At 43.6% G+C, this 24506-nt stretch overlaps 1 protein-coding gene across 2 annotated transcripts in view; it reads left to right on the top strand.

Moving 5' to 3' along the window:
- The window catches only part of LOC126069376 (cAMP-dependent protein kinase catalytic subunit PRKX-like), a 117031-nt gene that overhangs the window by 60775 nt on the left and 31750 nt on the right, over positions 1-24506 (top strand). The window contains exon 4 of one of the 2 annotated variants that reach the window (XR_007515919.1): positions 9104-11948. The exons of the other annotated variant lie outside the window; for it this stretch is intronic. The gene's annotated coding sequence lies outside the window, so the exon portion shown is untranslated. Of the gene's footprint in view, positions 1-9103; positions 11949-24506 lie in introns of those variants that run through there. 2 annotated transcript variants of the gene reach the window in all.

The raw sequence follows: 24506 nt of genomic DNA, 5'->3' as shown, positions 1-24506 counted from the left end.
TGGTCAACAATTATTTTAAAAACAAAAATGAGAATGTAAATGGGGTATGTCCTATGACAATCTGTGTAGAAGGTGGTGAATGGGAACCTAAACTCCTGTGTAAACCTTCACCGAAAACACAATGAAAAGTATTACTAAAAAAAAAGACTCAAATAGACATTTCACCAAAGAAGGCGTTCACACGGCCACCAAACACATGAAAAGATGCTCAACGTCATTAGCCATTAGAGAGATGCAAATTAAAAACCACAGTGTGATATCATTTCACTCCTACTAAAAAAATAAATAAATAAATATAAAAACCTTCTGCCGTCGAGTCGATTTTGACTCATAGCGAACCTATAGGACAGAGTAGAACTGCCTCATAGTGTTTCCAAGGAGCACCTGGTGGATTCGAACTGCTGACCTTTTGTGTAGCAGCCGAGCTCCTAACCACTACACCACCAGGGTTTCCTCAATCCTACTAGGATGCTTAAATTAAAAAACAAAAAAACAAACAAACAAAAAAATCAGAAAATAACAAATGTTGGCAAGGGTGTGGGGAAATTACAACCCTTGTCCATTGCTGGTTGGTCTACAAAATGGTACACTGATTGTGGAAAACAGTGTAGTAGGTCCTCAAAAAATTAAAAATAGAACTACCATTGAAAAAAAACCCTGAGGAGTCGATTCTGACTCATAGCGACCCTATAGGACAGAGTAGAACTGCCCCACAGGGTTTCCAAGGCTGTAAATCTTTATGGAAGCAGACTGCCACATCTTTCTCTGCTGAACACGTTAACCATTGCACCACCGGGGCTCCTTAACACTATGACCTAGCAATTCCACTGCTAGGAATATACCGAAGAGACTCAAAAGGAGCCACTCAAACAGACACATGTACTCCAGTGGTCACTGCAGCACTGCCCATGAAAGGAATGGATAACCAAAATGTGGTACATATATACAGTGGTATACTACTCAGCCAGAAAGAAAAATGGAGTATTATGTGATTGTCTAGCCTTACAATCCGTGCTATGTTTGAGCCCATTGTTGCAGCCACTGTGCCAATCCATCTCATTGAGGGTCTTCCTCTTTTTCACGGCTCCTCTACTTTACCAAGCATGTTGTCCTTCTCCAGGGACTGGTCCCTCCTGATAACACGTCCAAAGTATGCGAGACTAAGTCTCGCCATCTTTGCTTCTAAGGAGCATTCTGGTTGTACATCTTCCAAGACAGATTTGTTTATTCTTCTGGCAGTCCACGGTATCTTCAGTATTCTTCGCCAACACCACAATTCAAAGGCATCAGTTCTTTGGTCTTCCTTATTCCAGCTTTCACATGCATATGAGGTGATTGAAAATACCGTGGCTTGGGTCAGGTACACCTTAGTCCTCAAAGATTACTGCCTTGGAAATCCTATGGGGAAGTTCTACCCTGTCACATGGGGTCACCGTCAGTTGGAATCTACTCGACAGCATCCAACAACAACATGGCAACTCTACGTGTAGCATTTTGGGGGAAACGCCACACTGTTTTCCACATGACAGAAACATTTTTGGGGATGCTTGTACAATCAAGCAAGGTACTCTATCGAGTCACACAGCTGTCATTTACAGGGATTTGAAACTAGGTGGTTGTATTCTCAGGCTTGTGCTCTTTGTTCTAAACCCTGTGTCCCTTCATTTTATTGCGTTGGTCTCTGAATTCCCAGGAGCAGAAAGCAATTAAGCGGCCAGTGTAGCTGCCACATTAACTGTGGAGCAGAGAAAACTCAAATCACTGTGAAGTAGAGACTCACAGACAACCATGATGGACAAGCCGCCCAAGAACCTGGTCTCCCGTTTGCCAGTTTTGCTGATGTGGAGATAAATCCGTCGTCTGCCCTCCTTCTTTTCCTCTGTCTTAGTCTCCTACTGCTGCTATAACAGAAAATCCCACATGTGGGTGGCTTTAATGACCTGAAATTCATTTTCTCACAGTTTAGGAGGCTAGAAGTCTGAATTCAGGACACCATAGTGGAGGGCCCTCTCTGTCTACGCTGGGAAAAAATTCTTTGTCTCAGCTTCTCTAGTTCCTTCTCCACCTGGCATCTTTCTTTCCCCCATTCTTGCTTACTTGCTTCTGTGTCCAATGTGTTCCTTTTACATCTCAGAAGTGATTGGTTTATGACACGCCCTACACTGATATGGCCTTATTAACGTAACAAAGAAACCCTATTCCTAACGGGGATTCCATCCACTGGTACACTGTTGTTGACTGTCACCCAGTTGATATAGGTCCATAGCGACCCCATGTGACAGAATAGAGTGCTTATCCATCGCTCCACCTGGGCTCCTTATGGCAGCCCTACGAAGCTATCATACAACTTATCGGAATTAGTGGAAACCCTGGTGGCATAGTGGTTAAGTGCTACGGCTGCTAACCAAGAGGTCAGCAGTTCAAATCCGCTAGGCGCTCCTTGGAAACTCTATGGGGCAGTTCTACTCTGTCCTATAGGGTCGCTCTGAGTTGGAATCGACTCAACGGCAGTGGGTGGGTTTTATCGGAATTAGTGGGTCAGTATTTCAGCTCTCTAACCTCATCACCCCCTGGGATTTCTCAGGTGCGGGCTCCACACCTTTCCTAGAGTTTCCCAGTGGGATTCACCTCCAGACCAAAGTTTATTAGTGCTTACGAGGGGCGAGTGGGAGGGGACATGGCGTGGTATTGATGAGGGGAACTGAGTTTTTTTTAACCAGTAATGGTCCAGTCCACTCCTACTTATGGCAACCTCATGAGAGAGTGGAACTGTGCACCATGGGGTTTTCAGTGGCTAATTTTTCAGAAGTAGATTGCCAGACCTTTCTTCTGAGGCATCTTTCGGTGGACTGGGACCTCCAACCTTTCAGTTAGCAGTTTGGGAGGCTATGAAGTGGGAAGCATGGGGATTTGGGGACAAGAGAGAACCAGAGTTCCACCATCTTTTTATGAATGTTGTTAGCTGCTTCCAAGTTGACCCCAACCCATGGTGACCCCATACACAAGGGAATAAAAAGTCCAAACTTGTGGCTAGTGGCCGAGCCAGTTGTGTGTCTGTACCACCCAGGGACTATAATACAATGTAGTTTAACATGATATAATGTAACATAACATAACATAAAAAACATTTGCCACGGAGTAGACTCTGACTCACGATGACCCCATGTGTGTCACAGTAGAACTGTGCACCACAGGGCTTTTAACAGCTCATTTTTTGGGAAGTAGATTGCCAGGCCTTTCTTGAGAGGAACCTCTTGGGTGGACTCGAACCTCCAACCTTTTGGCTAGCAGCTGAGCGAGGGTCACCATTTTCACCAGCCAGGGACTGCATTTTCTTTTAAGGGTGATACAAAAATCTGGAAACGGATAGTGGCAAAGGCGGTATAACATGGAGAATGTAATTAACGTCACTGAATTGTACACCTAAAAATGGCCAAAATGGCAAATGTTTGTTCTGTATATTTCACCACAATGACATTATTTTTAAAATATTTGGTAAACTATCAAGACCACCTGTTGGTATTGAGTTGATGGTTATCCTTCTAGACTGTTCTGTCTGTCCTCCTGCCCTTTGAAAGGAAGTTGCCCTTCTCCGTGGGCCGGTTGGCTGAGAATTGCTTTCCTGCCGTGGTTTCCTTGAGAACACCATTGCTGCTGAGAAAATCAACACGAAGGTAGACAAAATGCCCAGTTCCTAAATGAGATTCAGCAAGCATCAGCGTTTGGGAGACTGTGAACTGGAAAGCTTGGTGTTAAGAGTTAATCAGAGTTCCTTCATTTTGGGGGGATGTTATTGTTAGCTGCCCCAGACTCACGGCAACGCCATACACAACAGAACAAAACACCGCAGACCCTGCACCATCTTCGTGATCCTTGGTATGCTCCCATCCATTGTTGCTGCTATTTTGCCAATCCAGCTCATCCAGGGTGTCCCTCACCCTGGCTGGTCCTCCACTTCTCCAAACAGGATGTCCTCCTCCAGAGATTGATCCCTTCAGATGACAGAGGTAAAGCAAGTCTAACAGTGTTCTGTTTTGACCTATAGGATTTTCACTGGTTTATTTTCATAAATAGATCAGCCAGGCCTTTCTTCCTTGTCTGTCTTAGTCTAGAAGCTCCTCTGAAACCTGTTTGGCATCACAGTCCCACACAAGCCTCCGCTGACAGATGGGTGGTGGCTGCACATGAAATGGATTGGCTGGGAATTGAACCCGGGTCTCCTGCATGGAAGGTGAGGGCTGTACTGCTGAGCCTCCATTGCCCCTGGGGACAGTTCTTCGCGTTTTGGTAGCCCCTTAAATTTACAGAGTGTGTTCACACACACTGGTTTGCTGAGTCCTCGACAACCGGTGTGGCAAGCAGAGAAGATAGCTTCAACTTTATGACACTGGAATTACACTCAGAATGGTTATTGATTATCCAAGACGACAATTGAATACAGACTTCAGTTGTTTTGTATGTTTGTGTGATTGACAAAGGTCTCCAGAGTCAGTGTGTAAGCCACTGAAATATATAAAAAAACAAATAACCCCAACAAATACTCAAGGACATGCGGCAATAAAAGACAGTGGTAATTTGTAATGCTCTTTTTATTTAAACGAAAATGAAAATAAAAGGCAAGGGTTTATTTCTTAAACGAAATGCCTTTAAAAACGCACTGCTGGGTTTTTTTTCTTTTTCATGTCGATAGTTTTCTGAATTAACTTTTTAAGATCCTTTTGTACGGATGGTTTCATCCCATGCACAGTGTTTAATGACTCCTGCTGTGAGGAGATGGTGGAACAGATTAAACCCCATAACGATACTGAGCTTAACTGCCTGTAAAATCTTAGGGAAACAAAGCAAAACAATTGCTATCACAGCACTGTAATTCTGAAAGTAACAGTCCAGAAGAGTGTTTACAACTGTGTGTGCTTATACGTTAATTCCTTCCTCTAAGAAATGTCCACGAACCGGGACTTTGCTGTGTATTGGTTTGGTGGTTGTAAGCTGCCGTAGAATCTTGCTGTATATTGGTTTGGTGGTTGTAAGCCGCTGTAGAGTCAGACCCCCGACTCATGTGGACCCAGCGCAACAAAAGCAGGGACTCAAAAGGATATATAGACACCAATGTTCACTGCAACACTGTTTCCAGTAGCTAAAAGGTGGAAACCACCCAAGTGTCCATCAACATCACTGGATAAAGACAGCGTGCTCCACCCATACAATGGAATATTATTCAGATGTGATGGTTAATAATGGGACCAGTCCTGAGCCATCTCCACGATCGGTTGTGGATCAGACCATTGTGATCCACAGGGTTTTCACTGGCTGACTTTCAGAAGTAGATTGCCAGGCCTTTCTTCCTACTCTGCCTTAGTCTGGAAGCTCTGCTGAAACCTGGTCAACGTCACAGCAACACGCAAGCCTCCACTGACAGACAGGTGGTTGGTACGCATGAGGTGCACTGGCTGGGAATTGGACCTGGTCTCCCACATGGAAGGTGAGGACTTTACCGTGAACCACCACTGTCTCTGTATTTAACACTTAACATTAAATAAATTCTTAATAAATTCCCAATCTTAATAAAACAATTAATACCAAATAAAAGACTTAATAAAAAGCATTCTTAAAATAGTTATGTTCTTCACAATGCATGAACATTGTCATTATTTCCATTCTGGTTGTTGCACTTCCATTAATCTAGTTTCCCTGCCCCTTTACCTTCTCATATTTGTTTTTATAAAGTCATTGTTGATTGTTTGGTCCCTTACAGGTGATTTTTAGAGGAGCACAGTGCTTATGAGTGATATTATTTTTTGAGCCAATTTGTTATGTACCTACAAGGTGACTTCAAGAGTTAGTTTTGGTTCAAAGTTTGAAGAGTATCTCAGGGCAATAGTCTCGGGGAGTCCCCTAGCCTCAACCAGTCCAGTAAGTCAGTATTTCCTTTTTTTAATTTTTTAGGAATTTGAAGTTCTGTTCCACATTTATTCCCCATTCTATCAGGGCCCATCTATTGTGGTCCTGATTAGAACAGTCAGTAGTGGTAGCCGGGCACCATCTAGTTCTTCTGGTCTCAGGGTAGATGAAGCCGTGGTTTGTGTAGACTCTTTGTCCTGTACGCTAGTTTCTTCTTTGAGTCTTTGATTTCCTTCTTTCTCTTCTGGTCTGTCATAACACCATTTAGCGTCTACTTGTTGAGAAATTCATTTACTTAAGTTGATACCAGGAGAGGTCTGAGATTAAGAGACTAGATGGCGTTTGGAAGGTGAATATTCACCACCTGGCTGGGAGTGAGGACCCCATCACTGGTGTTTGGAGTATAGGCTGTGGATGGCTCAAATTTTACTGGTGGTGGTTTCTGACGATGTACCATAGCAAGGGACAGAATTGGACAGGTCATTTGTCCAACGTTTGAAGGCATGGAGGAAATAGTAGTTCTGATGATAAGAATGGCATTGCCGGATATTATGTGTCAACTTGGTAGGCTATAATTCTCAGTGGTTTACCAGATACTATGTAACCATTTTCCATTTTATGATATGATTTGAGCAGCCAATCAGTCAAAAGGGGAGTTTCCTTGGGGGCGTGGCCTGACTGCAGTATATAAGTGAATACTCTGGCAAAGCTCTCTTGACCCTGCAGTCTTCTCATTGTCTGACCTCCGGTTCTTGGGACTTAAGCCAGCAGAGGCCTCCAGCCTGTCACCTGACCTGAGATTTTGGGTTCGTTAGCCCCTGGAACCATGTAAGGTCTTCTGCTGCCTGGCCCATGGATTTGGGACTTGCTAGTCCTCACTTGCTAGCCATTTCCTCACAAATGGGTAAGCCATTTCCTTGAAGTAAATTTCTCTCTATATGTACCTATATTCCGGGTTCCGATTATTCACGGATGCTTGCAGCTGTTTCTTCTCATTTTGAATTGTGCCACATCAGCAAATGAAGGTCCCAAAAACTTGACTCCATCCACATCATTAAAGCCAACTCTACTTTGAGGAGGCAGCTCTTCCCCAGTCACCTTTTGAGTGCCTTCCAACCGGAGGGGCTCATCTTCCGGCAGTATATCAGACAATGTTCCGCTGCTATTCATAAGGTTTTCACTGGCCAGTGCTTTCAGAAATAGATTGCTAGGTCCTTCTTCCTAGTCTGTCTTAGTCTGGTAGCTCAGGTGAAATCTGTCTGCCAAGGGCTACCTGCTGGTATTTGAAATACTGGCAGCAAAGCTTCCAGCATCACAGCAACACGCAAGCCCCTACAGTACAACAAATTGACAGATGGTGGTGCAAGAATGGGCTCAAGTGTAACGACAACTGTGAGGATTGTTCAGGACCAGGCAGTGTTTCTTTCTGTGGCACATAGTGTTGCTATGAGTTGGAACCAACTTGACAGCACTTAACAACAACAACATATATCTATATATGCTGCACTGGGTTTGCTCCTCTAGAGAACCCAGATGGGATATTGCTAAGAACTGTTATTTTGCTACGGAAGAATAATGAAGAGGTGAGGGCAGCGACAACGGGTGGAAAGCCAAGGGTGAAAGCAGGAGAGACTGTTTCTTTAATGAGGCCATGTCAGTGTAGGGGGGGTTCCTACCTCTAATCACTGCTGAATTACAGGAGGAACATAGGAACAGAGACAGGTCAGCACAAACGGGGAAAAGGAGATGCCACATGGAGATGACCAAATGTCTGCATCTTCTAGTGCTGCTATAACAGAAAGACCACAAGTGGGTGGCTTTAACAAACAAAAATTTATTCTCTCAGTTTAAGAGGCTAGAAGTCCAAATTCAGGGTGCCAGCTCCAGGGGAAGGCTTTCTCTCTCTCTCTCATCTCTGGGGGAATGTCCTTGTCATCAATCTCCTGCTGGTCTAGGAGCTTGTCAGCACAGGGACCTGGGACCAAATGACACGCTTCCCTCCTGGTTCTTTATTCGTGGTGGTAGGAGGCCCTCCTGTCTCTCAGCTTGCTTCTCTCTTTTATGTCTCAAAAGAGATTGACTCAAGGTAAAAGCTAATCTCATAGATTGAGTCCTGCCTCATTAACATAAATGCCTCTAATCTTGCCTCATTAACATCATACAGACAGGATTTACAACACATAGGAAAATCACATCAGATGACAGAATGGCAGACAAGGAGAACCACGCAATACTGGGAATCATGGCCTAGCCAAGTTGGCACACATTTTTGGGGGGGACACAAATTCAATCCATGACACCAAGGAACTGAGGAACGATGAAAGAGACAAGAATTCTCCCCCAGAGCTGACACAGAGAGAGAAAGACAGAGAGAGAGGGAGAGAGCCTTCCCCTAGAGCCGGTGTCCTGAATTCCAGCTTCTAGCCTCCTGAACCGTGAGAAAATAAATGTCTGTTCTTCAGGTCCCCCACTTGTGGCCCTTCTGTTACAGCAGCACTAGGTGACTAAGACAGGCGTTAACAGAAGTTTCTCTCAAGACTGATTCCCATTCATTCCGTACTATGTAAATGGCAGGAGGGAGGGGAAAAAAACGAGTTTTGTTCACTCCGTAGCACTTTTGTTACTTTATTAATCATATATATTATGGGGTATCATGTTTATATATATATATGTATTTCAACAAAGCAACAAGGAGTCACATTTATTCCACCAACCACCCTTCCTATTCTCCACTCTGCCCTCCTTCCAGCGAAGAATTTTGTCTTAAAGTTTTATTCCTATTATCTGTACCATTCTCTCAGCTATTGATGGCCCCTGTGGCCATTAGGAACAAATGACATCTATCTGGGTCTGTCACATACATTTGGCTGTTTTTCTGCTTCACTTATTCTTTAAGGCTCTTCCTGGTAGATTAATGGATTCCAACTCTCGTTTCAATTATTTTTATTATGGCTGGTTACTGCTTGCTCCCATTAAAAACCAGAGTCTACAGCTCATTTAAGAATTCAATATTCCTGTTGAGCAGTAATTCACGTTGGTTTCTCCATGACCACTCCACCCACTCACGGGATTTTTTTTTTTTTTTTTTGATTTATGGGCCTTCTTTGAGGTTGGGACGCTGCCTGTGCCGGCTGAACTGTTGTTTGTATCAGGGGAATGCTACTGTGAAACGCGTAGTAGTTACTACTGCGGTTTCTTCCAGTGCGTTCAGCCACATCCACCGTGGTTATCAGAGGGAAATCGAGGCCAAACTGTAAACGTCAACGCGCGGTAAGAAGCACAGGCGGTTGTCGGCTACGTGAGTACCAACTGGAGCAAATTGTGAGCATGTAAATTATGCAGAATCGGCAATGTCCATCCCTGACATTGGTTGCAGGAATTTGAAATGCCCGTGGAGGCTTCTTTTCCTGGCGATGTGGTGATATTTTTGCTCGCTTTACCAAAGTGGCAGTTTCTGAACCCATTTAACACAATTTCCAAGGTACTTATTGAGGGACGTATGTGCCAGTCACTTCAGAGGCTATGACTTCCCTGGGCTGAGTAAAACATGACCGCAGACTTTATCGAAAACAAACCAAACCCGTTGTCTCCCAGTCAGTTCTGACTCGCGGCTCCCCGCCCTGTCTCACAGTAGAATTCTGCTCTGTAGGGTTTTCAATGGCTGATTCTCCGAAGTAGATTGCCAGGCCTTTCTTCTGAGGCACCTCTGGGAGGGCTCAAGGTGACATTCTTCCAGTTAGTAGCTGAGTGTGTTCACCATTTGCATCACTCAAACTTGTACCAAACGCGCTGCCCTCGAGTCGATTCTAACTCATAGTGACCCTGTAGACAGAGTAGAACTGCCCCATAGGGTTTCCAAGGAGCGGTTGGTGAATTCAAACTGCTAACCTTTTGGTTAGCAGCCGAGCTCTTAACTACTGAGCCACCAGGGCTTCTGCACCACCCACCGAGGGACTTGATAAATATACAGATATATGGAACATAGATACATAAATACATAGACAAAAAAAACCTTTCGGTTAGCAGCTGAGTACTCAGCCATTGCATCTCCAGGGCTCCATATTGAGAAAGATAGCATTCTCTTTTTATAGGCTATTTGAGGAAGTTAGTTGGGGGAAAAAGGCTTGGTATTGGAAAGTTATTTAAGCAAAGGCGGTTCCTTTCGAAGCAGGGTTAAGTCTGTGATTGGGCTAATTTTTTGTTTGCAATAGGAGCACAGCTTCTTGGTTTACCATGAGGAAATTTCAAGAGAATGTGTGTTTGGAAAGACCCAGGAAAGCAAGGTTTAGCATTTTAGGTGGAAGCACCCAGAGCCGGGCTAAGCTGGTGATGGTGGTTGTTACGGTTGACAAGCATTGCTTCATGGACTCAGTTGGAGGGCAAACGTGGGGGTAGAGAGACCCCAGATAATGCTATTGCTTCACTCTGGGCCGCGGACGCGATGAGGGTGGCCAGACACCATAATGCTACAAATAACGTAGATTGTGATCAACCAGCGAGTGCTATGTTGTCATGGGTAACACAGTATCTGTTAGGGGCAACATTTATTCCCTCTTCTCTGAGCCCATGGCTACCTTTTTTCCTTCTCCATTCATTAAAAATTGGAGTCCCAGGGTCGTGCCAACAATTAACACACTCAGCTGCTCACCACAAGGTTGGAGGTTCATGTCTGACCGTAGGCACCTTGGAAGAAAAACCTGGTGACCTACTTCTGAAAAATCAGCCATTGAAAACCTTGTGGAGTGCAGTTCTACTGTGACATACATGGGGGTGCCGTGAGTCGGGATTGAATCCACGGCAACCGGTTTGGTCTTATTGATTTAATAAGGAAGGAGACCTTGGGTGGTGCAAACGGTTAACGTGCTCAGCTTTGAATTGCAAAGTTGGCAGGTGGAGTCTACCTAGAGGTGCCTCAGAAGTAAGGCCTGGCCATCTATTCCAAAAAAATACCTATGGAGCACAGCCTTACACTGACACACGTGGGGTCACCATGAGGGGCAGCTGGATTTTTGTTGTAGTTGTTTTTATTTATTAAATTATCTAAGATCAGGAGGGAGTCCCTGGGTGGCGCGAATGATTAAGCATTGGACTACTAGCCAAAAGGGGGGGGGTTGGAATGCACCCAGAGGTGCCTCGGAATAAAGGTCTGGCCTTCTGCTGCTGAGAGGTCACAGCCTTGAAAACCCCATGAAGCGTAGTTGTACTTTGCACGTGTGGGGTCGCCGTGAGTTGGAATTGACTCCGTGACCACCGGGAGAGTTCTCTTTCTTTCTGGGCTCAGCCCCACGGCTGAGAAAATGCAGATTTTTATAAACAAGCCCTTGGCAATGGAAACCTTTTCCCTGTGTCCATAAACATGCAGAAGGCGTTGTAATTAATGATCCATTATAGTGAGACTGCGAGACGGAGCTGGAGCTCGCGAATGAAACTGGAGGGGCAATTTATTTTGAATTTAATATTTTGATGGAATTCTCCTTATTTCTTTGTAAATTATAGTCCAGGCAGGATTGCAGATACTGTGCTACTTATGGAACACTGTAGAAAACGTACATTTACAGGACCTTCTGCTCACCTTATTTTTGCTTCTCAAATGTTTTTTTTTTTTTCTGCCAGGTTGAGTGATGGAGGGTATGATATTTTACCATCGTGTTCCGCTGGATGGAGGTTTCTGTGAACCACAAAGATAGAGGAAATGATTATTATATTATGCAGATATTACCCCTAATTCATTCAGCCACCTACCAATAACATGTTTTTGAGGTGCTGTGTTAAATTTCACTACTATCACAGTGACAAGAATTAATGGGAAGCCTATGAAAAATTGACTATAAACAAGCTTAGATAACATTCTTTTTCTCCTTCTTGCCTTTTCTCTTCCCTCCTACCTTCCCTCCCTCCTTCCCTCACTCTCTCCCTTCCTTCCTTCCTTCCTCCTTTCTTTCCTTCCTCCCTCCCTCTCTCCCTCCCTCGCTCTCTCCCTCCTTTCCTTCCTTCCTTCCTTCCTCCCTCCCTCCCTCTCTCCCTCCCTTCCTCCCTCCCTCCCTCCTTTCCTTCCTTTCTCTTCACCTTTCCTTCCTTCCTCTCCACCTTTCCTTCCTTTCTTCCTTCCATCTTCATTCTTCTAACATTCACTATGTGTTTGACCTGCACTTGGCACCAGAGTCAAAATAAGATGAATAAAAAGAACTTTGAACTTCAAGGAAGAGCCAGAAATGTACTTTGAAAATACAAAGTATACACAGGGAACATTATTAACCTGGTTGCCATATTAGTCAAATCATTTTATTGTGCAGCATTTGAGAGTTTGGTAAATATACTGCCTATGCCATCATCCCAACTGGAAAAAAAAAAAAATTCTTCTTAAAATGGACAAAGTGGCTTTGTCAAATTAATTCGTACTTTAATCAAATTAGTTCATGTTTTCTGTAACAATGTCCAGCTATATGGATCACTGTTCATCTCAGATTTCCTCACCTTGCCCACAAGAATCTGATAAGAAACCTTGGCAAATGCCTGGTAAGATCTACATGCATGGTGTTTCTATCCACATTGTATGACATCCCAGTGGAAACTTACCCAGTACCCAGTAGAAACTTAGTTGCTGCTTATTGATTTATAAAGGAGCCCTGGTAGCACAATGGCTAAGTACTCAACTGCTAACTCAAGGGTCAGTGCTTCAAACCCACCCAGCGGCTCCGAGGGAGAAAGACCTGGCTGACAGTCTGCTCCCATAGAGATTATACTCTACGCAGCCTATGGGGAAGTTCTGCTCTGTCACATGGGGTCACTATGAGTCAGAATTGACCCAACAACATTCATTTATAGGACAATTATTACATAACGACTCCAAGTCAGTTTTTCACCTTAAACATTTCCATTGGGATCAAAACTGAAAATTGCTAAAAATATAAGTAGATCTATTTGATTTCCTCCAAAATGATGCTGAGTTCTAAAGAGCAGATTTATGATTTCATTCAATCTCACATCATCCCTGAAAGAGTTTTCAGTGTTAATTCAGTGAGTCAATAGCAAACACATCGGTAGACATCTTAGTAGTTTATCAAATTGGGTGGAAAATACTGTGTTTTTGTGAATACTTAACTCTGGCGGCCAAGGCATCACAAGGGTTGGGGTCACCCAGTTGGGTAACTCATGGTTGGGTGGTCTCCGACTCGTGACGACCCCATGTACAACAGAACAAAAGAACAAAAACATTGCCTGCTCACGCGCCATCTTCACGATTGTAGCGGCCACTGTGTAACTTGAGGGCCTTCCAACCTAGGGGGCCCATCGGCCAGCACCGTCTCAATGTTCTGTTGCGATTTATAGGGTTTTCATTGGCTGATTTGTGGAAATAGATTGCTGAGCCTTTCTTGCTAGCCTCTCTTCATCAGGAAGCCCCACTGAAACCTGTCCACCAGGTGTGATCCTGCTGGTATTTGAAATACTGGTGGCATAGCTTCCAGAATCACAGCAACTTGCAAGTCACCAGAGTACAACAGACTGACAGGTGGGTGGTGGATACTCCAGGTATATCTTGGAAATTTCGTCTGGAGTCAGCCTCGAAGGCTGACCTCATGGACCCCAGCAGCTGTCAGAGAAGGGGACTCATGGGTCTCTGTGTTGAGGTTACAGGGGACGTTGAGAGTGAGCAGATGCCACATGTGGGAGCTCCATGGAGGTTTACAGGACGCACACCAGAGCCAGCAGATGGGGCGGAGGGTAAACTCTGCCATGTCCGCGCCCCCGATGGCTCTGGACTTGCAGTGGTTTTTGCATAGGCTGAGATTTCTTTTTTCTTGTTGAGAATACACACAGCAAAACATACGCCAATTCGACAAGTTCTACATGTGCAATTCAGTGGCACTGATTACATTCTCCAAGTTGTGCAACCGTTCTCACCCTCCTTTTCTGAGTTGTTCCTCCCCCATGAACATAAACTGCCTGCCCTCTTAGATTCCTATCTAACCTTTCAAGTTGCTGTTGTTGGTTTGATCCCATGTAGATAGTTCTTAAAAGAGCACCATGCTCAAGGCAGACATTCTTTACTAATAAATAAACTATTGTTTGGTTTAAAGAAGACTTCAGGGGATATTTTTGGCTGAAAGTTTAAGGTGTAAAGATTATCTCAGGTCGGTAGTTTTGGGTGGACTGAGATATCTTCTCTGTAGCATGTGAAATATCCAAGGGGCCTCTGAGTTGGCTAAACACACTTATGTCATGGCACACTGTACTGTAATGGGTAAATTTGGAAATGTAACAAGTAATGTAGGCACGTTTTGTTGTTCTAGCCCTACAGGTGTTGCTAGGAATTTGGAAGATGTGAGGACCAGCTGGGCTTCCTATCCAGATGCCATGTGGCTCCAACAACCTCATTGTCCATCCTTGCGTGAGAAAAAGGATTTCTCCTACTGCTAACCGAATCTTTTACCACCCATGTGTCAGTCCGTTGTACCGTGGTGACCTAATGTTTCTAGATGCTAGAGGAGACCTGATGGTGCAGTGATTAAGAGCTTGGATATTAACCAAAAGGTGGGCAGTTCAAATCCACCAGCCACTCCTTGGAAACTCTATAGGGCAGTTCTGCTCTGTCCTGTAGGGTTGCTGTGAGTTGGAATTGACTCAACGGCAACAGGTTTTTTTTTTTTTTTTGATGATGTTGGAAGCTATGTCATTATTATTTCAAATACTAACAGGGTCACCTGTGATGGACAGGTTTCAGAGGAGGCTTCCAGGCTAAGACAGACCAGGAAGAAAGGGCTGGTGATCTGCTTCTGAAAATCAGCCAATGAAAACCCTGTGGATCACAAGAGAACATCATCTGATGTAGGGCTGGAAGATGAACCCTCTAAGTTGGAAGACAGTATACAGCGGTCACAGCAATGGACTCGAGCAGACCAAAGATTGTGAAGACGGCACAGGACCGGGCAACATTTCATTGTGTTTTACGTGGGGTCACTATGGGTCAGAGCCCACTTGACGGCAGCTAACAATGACACCACAATGAATGCAAGAGTGTAGACCCAGCCAGAGTGAGATCATTCCGCTATTGACCTGGAGCGGAGCTGGGAGCCTCAGTGGAGGCAGCAGCTGGAATGGACCTGAAAGGGTGTTTGCAGGAATTCAAGCAGCTCTGGTATTATACTTGGGATGAAGAGTGCCAAAGAGGCTGAAGAGGGTGAGGTGCTTTTGGGTGTGCTCAAAACAAGTCAGACTTAGCAACCCACTCCTCCCTCTTCATTCTTTAGCTTTAATTTCTATTAACCAGTTGCTGTCAAGTTCATTCCAACTCATGGCCACCCCATGTGTGTCAAACTGTTGCAATGGCTGTAATTTAATGGGTGCGGAGAGCCAGGCCTTTCTTCCTTGGTACCCCTGGGTAGACTCGAATGTCTGACCTTTCGGTCAGTAGTTGAGCTCAAAATATTTGTGCCAAGTTTCTATTAGTTTAAGTCCTTGGTTCTTCATCTAAAGTTGTGGAATAGCGGCATGACGAAATGAAGTACTTAACTTCTTGCTGTCTTCCTCCTTCTGGATTGGAAAGAATGTTTTGCCAGGCTTCATATTTCTCAGAAAGGTTATGCTCCAGTACAGAGAGGCACGTTAACCTTTTTTCTGGCTCTTGGAACTACGTGTCATTTCCCTACTTCATTATACAGCAATGTTTTCATTTTTCATTTTCTTGCCAGGAATGCCAGACACCACCTTTCAAAAGCAGTGATTTTTTTTCAAGATAGCATCACGCACGTTGCAGATATATTTCATATGCTCAAGATCAAGGATCCGCTAGAGTCTTGTTGTTGTTGTTAGGTGCTGCCCAGTCGGCTTCCACTTATAGGGAGGGACCTTATGTGAAACGGAATGAAGCATAGCCTGATTCCGCGCCTTCTTCCCAATCGTTGGTATGCTGGAGTCCATTGTTGCGGCCACTCTGTCGGTCCATCTCATCGTATTCTGAGTGCCTTCCAACTTTCTAACCTTAACACATATATTGTAAGTCGCCATTGAGGCAGCTCCGATCCGCGGCAATCTTACGTACAACAGAAAGAAACGTTGCCTGGTCTGTGCCAGCTTTGTGATTGTTGATCCGTCTGAGCCCATTGTTGAGGCTACGATAGTGTTATTATAAGCCTTATTATTTTTTTCTAAATGACATCTCAGAGAAAGAGAGAGCTGTGAGGAGGCAAGAAAGAGTTCAAAGATAAAGCACTGATGTTGCTGTTGGGTGCCCTTCAGTCGATTTGGACTTATAGTGACCCCATAAGACAGACTAGACCTGCCCCATAGGGCTTCTTAGGCTGTAATCTTTACAGAAGCAGATCAGCAGGTCTTAATTCCTTGGAGCCACTGAGTGGGTTCAAACTGCCAGTCTTTTGGTTAGCAGTCGGGTGCTTAACTGTTGCACCATTGGGGTTCACTAATATGTCATATACACCAAAAACCAAACCAAACCCATTGCCATTGAGTCAATTTTGACCCATAGCGACCCTAGAGGACAGAGTAGAACTGCCCCACAGGGTTTCTAAGGAGCGGCTGGTGGATTTGAACTGTTGTCCTTTTGGTTAGTAGCTGTATCACTTAACCACTGTGCCACTAGGGCTCCAGGATATATATATATATATATATATATATATATATATATATATATATATATATATATATATATATATATATATATATATATATTGCCTTAGGTGAAAGTTTTCAGAGCAAATTAGTTTCTCATTAAACAATTAATACACATATTGTTTTGTGACATTGGTTGCCAACCCCATGACATACCAACACTCTCCACTTCTCAGCCTCAGTCTCCCCATTTCCATTTGTCCAGCTTTCCTGTCCGTTCCTGCCATCTCGTCTTTGCTCCTAGGCTGGTGAGCTCATTTAGTCTCGTATACATGGTTGAACTACATGTATTATTGTTTGTTTCATAGGCCTGTCTAATCTTTGGCTGAAGGGTGAACTTCACAGATGACTTCCTTACTGAGCTAAAAGGGTGTCCGAGGGCCATACTCTCAGGGTTTCTACAGCCTTTGTCAGACCAGTAAGTCTGGTCTTTTTTTGTGAGTTTGAATTTTGTTCTACATTTTTCTTTGGCTCTGTCCAGTACCCTCTAGTAACAGGTTATATTATGGGCAAATCCTCAGCATGGCAAGAGATTCAACAATCTAAAACCATCTCTTCTGTGCCCCACTTTTCCTATTATCAAATTGCCAGGAACAAATGCCTTATTTCTCTCTGTACTGAAAGAGCGAGAGAAGGGAGTGAAAGCTGGTCATGTGGGTAGAAGAAGGAAAAGGGCAAGAAGGAAAGAATGTGTTGCGTGTGTTTTGGTTGTAATCACCATCTAATTTATCTGCGGGCGTGGAGATTTCAAGTACTGTTTGGAAAGGCAGCTCAATCCTGTGGGGTAGCCTTGTCTGGAAGCATAGGGTTGGGTGCACACAGCTTCCGAGAGTAAAGAGCAATCAATTCCTCTGCCCACAATGGCTTTGAAAGAGGACCAGGTTGCAGCTCGCGTATGGTGCTTGATTCTGCAGAAGGTATTGCAAAATGTGTGACTCGGTTCCTGGCAGGGCTGTGGGGTTGGAACCACCAAGGAGAATGCAATTTGCGGTGCAGGTGAGGAGCTGGGAGGTTTTGCTTGGGGGTGTATGAAGCTGCATTAGAACACCTTCTTTCAAGATTTTGGTTAGCAAACTGTTATGTGGTTGTTGAACTCATTGTCGTTGAGTGGATTCCAACTCCTACTGACCTTAGAGGGCAGAGTCGAACAGCCGGTAGGGTTTCCAAGACTGTAATCTTTATGGGAGCAGGTAGCCTGTTCTTTCTCCTGAGGAGAGGCTGGTGGGTTCAAACCACCCAACTTTTGGTTATCAGCCAAGTGCTTAACCACTGTGCAACCAAGGCTCCCTCCTCAGTGTTCTGCTGCTAACCTAAAGGTTGATGGTTCGAACCCACCAGCCACTTCTTGGAAGAAAGACCTAGTGATCTGCTCCTAATATAGATTACAGCCTTGGGAACTCTATTGGACAGTTCTACTCTGTCCTATATAGGGTCTCTACGAGTCAGAATTGACTTGACTGCAATGGGCTTTCTTTTTTTTTTTTGGTTTTATGTTGTTGTTACTTGTTAGCAGCTGTTGAGTTGGCTCCGGCTCGTGGTGACTTTACGTACAACAGAACAAAACATTGCCTGGTCCTGCACCATCTTCACTGTTGTTGGTATGTTTGAGTCCTTTGATGTGGCCATTGTGACAATCCATCACATTGAATGTTCCCTCCTTTTTGCTGACCCTCTCCTTTACAAAATTTGATATCTTTTTCTAGCAATTGGCCTTTCCTGATGACATGTCCAAAGTAAGCCAGCTGAAGTCTTGCCATCTTCACTTCTGAGGAGCATGCTGGTTGTATTTGTTCTAAGGCTGATTTGTTGATTCTTCTGGCAGTTCACGGTGTATCCAATATTCTTCACCAACACCACAATTTGAACGCATTAATTCTTCTTTTATCTTCTTTTTTTATTGTCCGCTTTCACATGCATATGAGACAATTGAAAATACCTGCTATAGACTGTTACTATAGACTAGTACAGTCAGACCAAGGAGACCTGGTGGCACGGTGGTTAAAGCGCTCAGCTGCTAATCAAAAGGTCGACTGTTCAAACCCACCACCGCTCTGTGGGAGAAAGATGTGGCAGCCTGCTTCCATAAAGATTACAGCCTTGGAAACCCTATAGGGAAGTTCTACTCTGTCCTATAGGGTCACTATGAGTCAGAATCAACTCGATGGCAATGGATTTGGTTTGGTTTTTTGGCTTCAGAAACCTGGATTCCAGGAGAATGAAAAACTCTGATCCTCAGTTAGTAGACCCTTTTGTTTTTACAAGGAGCTCTGGTGGTGCAGCAGTTAAGCGCTTGGCTGCTAACCAGAAGGTTGGCGGTTTGTATCCACCAGCCACTCTGCAGGCGAAAGATGTGGCAGTCTGCTTCCGTAAAGATTACAGCCTTGGAAACCCTGTGGAGCAGTTCTGTTCTGTGCTATAGGGTCACTATGAGTCAGAACTGACTTGACTCCAGTGGGTTTTTGTTTTTACAGTGATGTGTTCAACCGCAGCCCCTTATCAGTCAAAGCACCTCAGCTGTCAATTTTGTTGTGAAATCAGTAAAAATTTGCAACCTTCTGAAGGTGTCCTAAGAGACTGTTGACTAAGTGGAAAAGGGCCAAGATCAGGTGAGGTTATTTTCCTGGAAGGGAAAGAAAAAGCTTTGATTGTGGTTTTCGATGTTTTCTAGGGTCGCTGAGAGTTGGAATCGACTTGATGGTAACAGGTTTGGTTTTTTTTTTTTTGGTTTAGAGCCGTCCTGGTGGTGCAGTGGTTAAGAGCTCAGCTGCTAACCAAAAGGTCAGCAGTTCGAATCCACCAGCTGCCCCTTGGAAACCCTAAAGGGCAGTTCCATGGAGCCCTGGTGGCGCAGTGGTTAAGAGCTCAGCTGCTAACCAAATAAGGTCAGCAGTTCAAATCCACCAACCGCTCCTTGGAAACCCTACGGCGCAGTTCTACTCTGTCCTATAGGGTTGCTGTGAGTCGGAATAGACTTGATGGCAATGGCTTTGGTGGTTTTTTTTTAGCAAGCTATCATTACCGATATTTTTAAAGAGTTCCCCTGACTGTTGTTGCTGTTTCCCGAGGTTAGATGTTTTCAAGCTCTTTTAAAATGCATCCGTGAATGGTGACAGAAAGGACCCCAACGGAAAACAAAAAGACAGTGGGGAAGAATCTTTCTTTTTTTTTTTAATTTAAAATTCTTTAAATTGAAGAAAATGAAAAAATTTTAAGCCTCAGTTGCATGGGCTTATTCTTAATAATGTAGTTACAAAGAATTACTATTATATCATGTTATTTTACGTTTTCTACAGTTATGAATCAATATGTGCTACATATTATATTGATTACTGTGTATCAAAAGCTTACTATGATGTGTTACATTTTATATTATTATACATATCACATGTTTTTAATAACTCAGCTGTACAGAATTATTATATTATATATCTTATTATATTATAAACCAAAAAAACCAAACCCAGTGCGGTTAAGTCTATTCCAACTTATAGTGACCTTATAGTACAGAGTAGAACTGCCCCATAGAGTTTCCAAGGAGCGCCTGGTGGATTCAAACTGCTGTCCCTTTGATTAGCAGCCGTAGCACTTAACCACTATGCCACCAGGGTTTCCTATTAAATTATATATTCTATGTAATTACCTTATAATTGTGTGGAGGAGCCCTGGTGGTGCAGTGGTTAAATACTAGGCTGCTAACTGAAACGTCAGTGGTTCGAACCCACCAGCTGCTCCGTGGGACAAAGATGTGTCAGTCGGTTTCCATAAAGATTACAGCCTTGGAAACCCTACGGGGCAGTTCTGCTGTGTCCTGTAGAGTCACTATGAGTCAGAATTGACTTGATGGCAATGGGTTTGGTTTGGTTTATGATTATATAGAATAATTAATATGATGTAATTATTCTATAACATATAGTATTTATATCACAAATATACTAGTAGATTATTGTATATTACTTTACTATTTTATTTGTTGTTTTTGCTGTTGGGCGCCATCAGGTCAGTTCAGACTCACGGTGACCCCATGTATACGGAGTAGAGCTGTCCATAGGGTTTTCAAGGCCATGCCCGTTCAGAAGCACGTCTTCAGGCCTGTCTCCTGAGGTGCCTCTGGGTGGGTTCGAACCGCCAACCTTTCGCCTAGTAGTGGAGCACTTAGCTATTTGCGCCACTCAGGAACTACCTATATGTTACTAATGTATTATTGTAAGTATCACTTGAACAGAATTATTGTATTATGTCAAATCATTATATTATAATTTATTAAAATTATGCAGGTATTTATAAAGTGTTAGCTATATTGTGTTTTACACATGTATTAAGTATTATATATTATATTATTATGACTACCGCTTACTCTTAACGAGTCATGTACACAGAACCGTACCGTTGTATTATTTACTTCTTGTTGTTTGCCCTTGAGTGGATTAGGACCCCACGTGACAGAGTAGAACAGCTCCATAGAGTTTTCTTGACTGTAATATTTACGACAGCAAATCACCAGGTCTTTCTCCTACGGAGATCACTGGGTGGGTTCGAACCTATGACCTTTCAGTTAGCAGCCAAGTGCTTAGCCATTGTTCTACCAGGATGCTTTTATTATTTACTAACATACGGTATTAATTACTTATTTTATGGTGTAATTTTATTATAATATATTATTACTTGTTGTTCGTTGCCACCGAGTCGGCTTTGACTCGTGGAGGCCCCGAGTGACAGAGTAGAGCTGCCCTCATAGGGTTTTCTTGGCTGTAATCTTTACGGGAGCAGATAAACAGGACTTTTTTCCACTGAGCCCCTGGGTGGGTTGAAATCTCCAGCCTTTCTGTTAGCAGTCAAGTGGAAACCATTTTCGCCACCCAGGGGCCTTAAGGGTTATGTTACCAAATAAAAAATTAGAAATTGATAGTATCTTTTACCTTTATGATAACGACAAGGCTAGCTACCATAACGGCAGTATCCCCTTAAATCTGCACAGTCTTTTCCAGTTAATGAATAAGAAATGATGAAGGACAAGATGGACAAGGATATGAACACAGTTCCCAGAAAAAATGCAAATACGGTTGAGTCCATTCCAACTCATAGCAACCCTATAGGACAGAGTAGAACTGCCCCACAGGGCTTCTAAGGAGTGCCTGGTGGATTTGAACTGCCAAATTCTTGGTTAGCAGCTGAGCTGTTAACCACTGTGCCACCAGGGCTCCTATGGCCTATAAAACCCATTGCCATCAAGCTGATTCTGATTCATAGAGACCCTATAGGACAGAGTAGAACTGCCTCACGAGGTTTCTAAGGAGTGGCTCGTGGGTTTGAACTGCTGACCTTTTGTTTAGCAGCTCTTAACTAGTATGCCACCAGGGTTTCCCCAATGGCCTATAAACATATATATAATACTTCACCAGCAGTTGTTATTGTTAGGTGCCACTGGGTCTGTTCTGACTCATAGTGACCATATGAACAACAGAACGAAACACTACCCCGTCCTGCGCCATCCTCACAATCGTTGCTGTTTGAGCCCATTGTTGCAGCCACTGTGTCGATCCATCTCATTGAGGGTCTTCCTCTTTTCTGCTGACCTTCTACTTTACCAAGCATGATGTCCTTCTCCAGGGATTGATCCCTCCTGATAACATGTCCAAAGTATGTGAGACGCAGTCTCACCATCCTTGCTTCTAAGGAGCATACTGGTTGTACTTCTTCCAAGACAGATGTGTTCCTTCTTTTGGTGTTCAATATTCTTCCGCTAGCACCACAATTCAAAGGCGTCAATTCTTCTTTGGTCTTCCTTATTCATTGTCCAGCTCTCACATGCATATAATGTGGTTGAAAATACCATGGCCTGGGTCAGGCACACCTCTTCCTCTGACCCTCTACTCAACCAAGCAGAAACACAGGAAAAAGAGAAATAAATTAATTACTGCTGTTGTTGTTGTTGTTAGGTGCCATTGAGTCGGTTCTGACTCATAGCGACACTCTGAACAACAGAACGAAACACTGCCTGGTCCTGTGCCATCCTTACAATCGTTGTTATGCTTGAGCCCATTGTTGCAGCCACTGTGTCAATCCATCTCATTGAGGGTCTTCCTCTTTTTTCCTGACAATCTATTTAACTGAGCATGACGTCCTAGCAATTAAGGAGCCACTAATAATATTGTTTGACTATCTAATGGGCAAAATTTTTAAAAGATTACATAATGTCAGTTGCACAACATGATTTGTGTTATTAATGGCTCTGAATTATCAAAAAACTCAAAGCAAACCCACTGCCTTTGAGTTGATTCTGACTCATCGCAATCCCATAGGATTTCCAAAGCTGTAAATCTCTATGGAAGCAGACTGCCACATCTTTCTCCCGGGAAGCCACTGGTTGTTTCGAACCACCGATCCTTTGGTTAACAGTTGATTGCTTTAACCATGGCACCAGAATTGGCAAATGTGTTACATATATTTTTACTGTAATAAAAAAGAGAAAGATGGTTTATAGGACAAAGTATCTATTTACATTAAATGCTAGTAGGAATGTTTCATCTGAATTTTAATAAAATGTACTGAGATATTGCCAAAAGAAAAAAAGAAAAATCCTACCTCATTTTATGAGTTTGAATACAGCCCAAGCTGTTTGTGGTGGTTGGTCTCCAAAGATGGCTCCCAGAAAGAAATTCCTCCCTTTCCTTTTGGTGCTTGTCGCTTCTCAGATCAAGGGGTGAAACTCATTTCTCTTCCTACAGAATCATGTCTGGCCCTGTGACTGTTTTGGCAACAGAATGGGATGGATACGATGGCCTGGGACTCCTGAACCCAGGCTTAAGATGACTAGTAACTTCTTCTTCCTTGTTCTTGGAATACAGGTGGTCCCCGACTTACAATGGGGTTCCAGGATTCCGTTCTGAAGACTCTGTCTTAAGTCGGTTCTAACGTAAATCGAATACCTTTTTTGTTTTTTAGTTCTCATTGTGACTGCCTTTTATCATCAGTATCTTTATAAATCCCATCTTGGAACATCTGTGAATGAACAAATGAGAACGTTAACCTCAGCAAATGCAACATTGTATGTAGTATGTATTATAACAACTGTACAAAAACCAAAAACAAACAACCAGATGGTATAGGACAGAGTAGAACTGCCACTTAGGGTTCCCAAGGCTGTAACTCTTTACGTAGGCAGACTGCAGCATCTTTCTCCTGCGGAGCGGCTGGTGGGTTCGAACTGCTGACCTTTTGGTTAGCAGCCAAGTGCTTTATCCACTGCACCACCAGGGCTCTGCCATATAATTAAAGGGTAATTATATAGAATATAGACTAATATATGTAATGATATAATTCTGTACAGCTGGCTTACTAAAAATAGGTTAGCCAAGGGCTCTTTGGCTAACAATAAATCTTTAAAAACTACTTGTCAAATGAATACACTCATACCAGTGTGGTCAACCTGTAAACACCCTTGGGTATTTTCCCCCAGTTCCTCGTCTATACCTGTATCTACGTTATGTTGGAGCCCTGGTGGCGAAGTGGTTAAGAGCTATGGCTGCTAAGCAAAAAATTGGCAGTTCAAATCCACCAGCTGCTGCTTGGAAACCCTAGGGGCAGTTCTACTCTGTTGTATAGGGTTGCTATGAGTCGGAATCGACTTGACCTCAATGGGTTTGGTTTTTGGTTTTAGGTATTCCTGCCATTTGGGAATGGGTTGACTTTGTTATGTTAATGAGGCAGGTTTAGTTTTGGGTGGATCTTGAGGCAATCTCTTTTGGGATGTAAAAAGGATTAAACACAAGCTAGAAGCAGGGCAAGGGGAAGAGAGATGTCAAGCCACATGAAGATAACCCAGGAGTAGAAGCGCAAAGAGACAAGGACCTTCCTCCAGAGCGGACAGAGAGAGAAAGCCTTTCCCTAGAGCCAGTGCCCTGAATTCAGACTTCTGGCCTCCTAAACTGTGGGAAAATAAATTTCTGTTTGTTACAGCCATCCACTTGTGGTATTTCTCT

Source organism: Elephas maximus, chromosome X (assembly GCF_024166365.1).
Source record: "Elephas maximus indicus isolate mEleMax1 chromosome X, mEleMax1 primary haplotype, whole genome shotgun sequence".
NCBI classification, from domain to species: domain Eukaryota; kingdom Metazoa; phylum Chordata; class Mammalia; order Proboscidea; family Elephantidae; genus Elephas; species Elephas maximus.
This window is presented reverse-complemented; position numbering and strand designations above follow the sequence as displayed.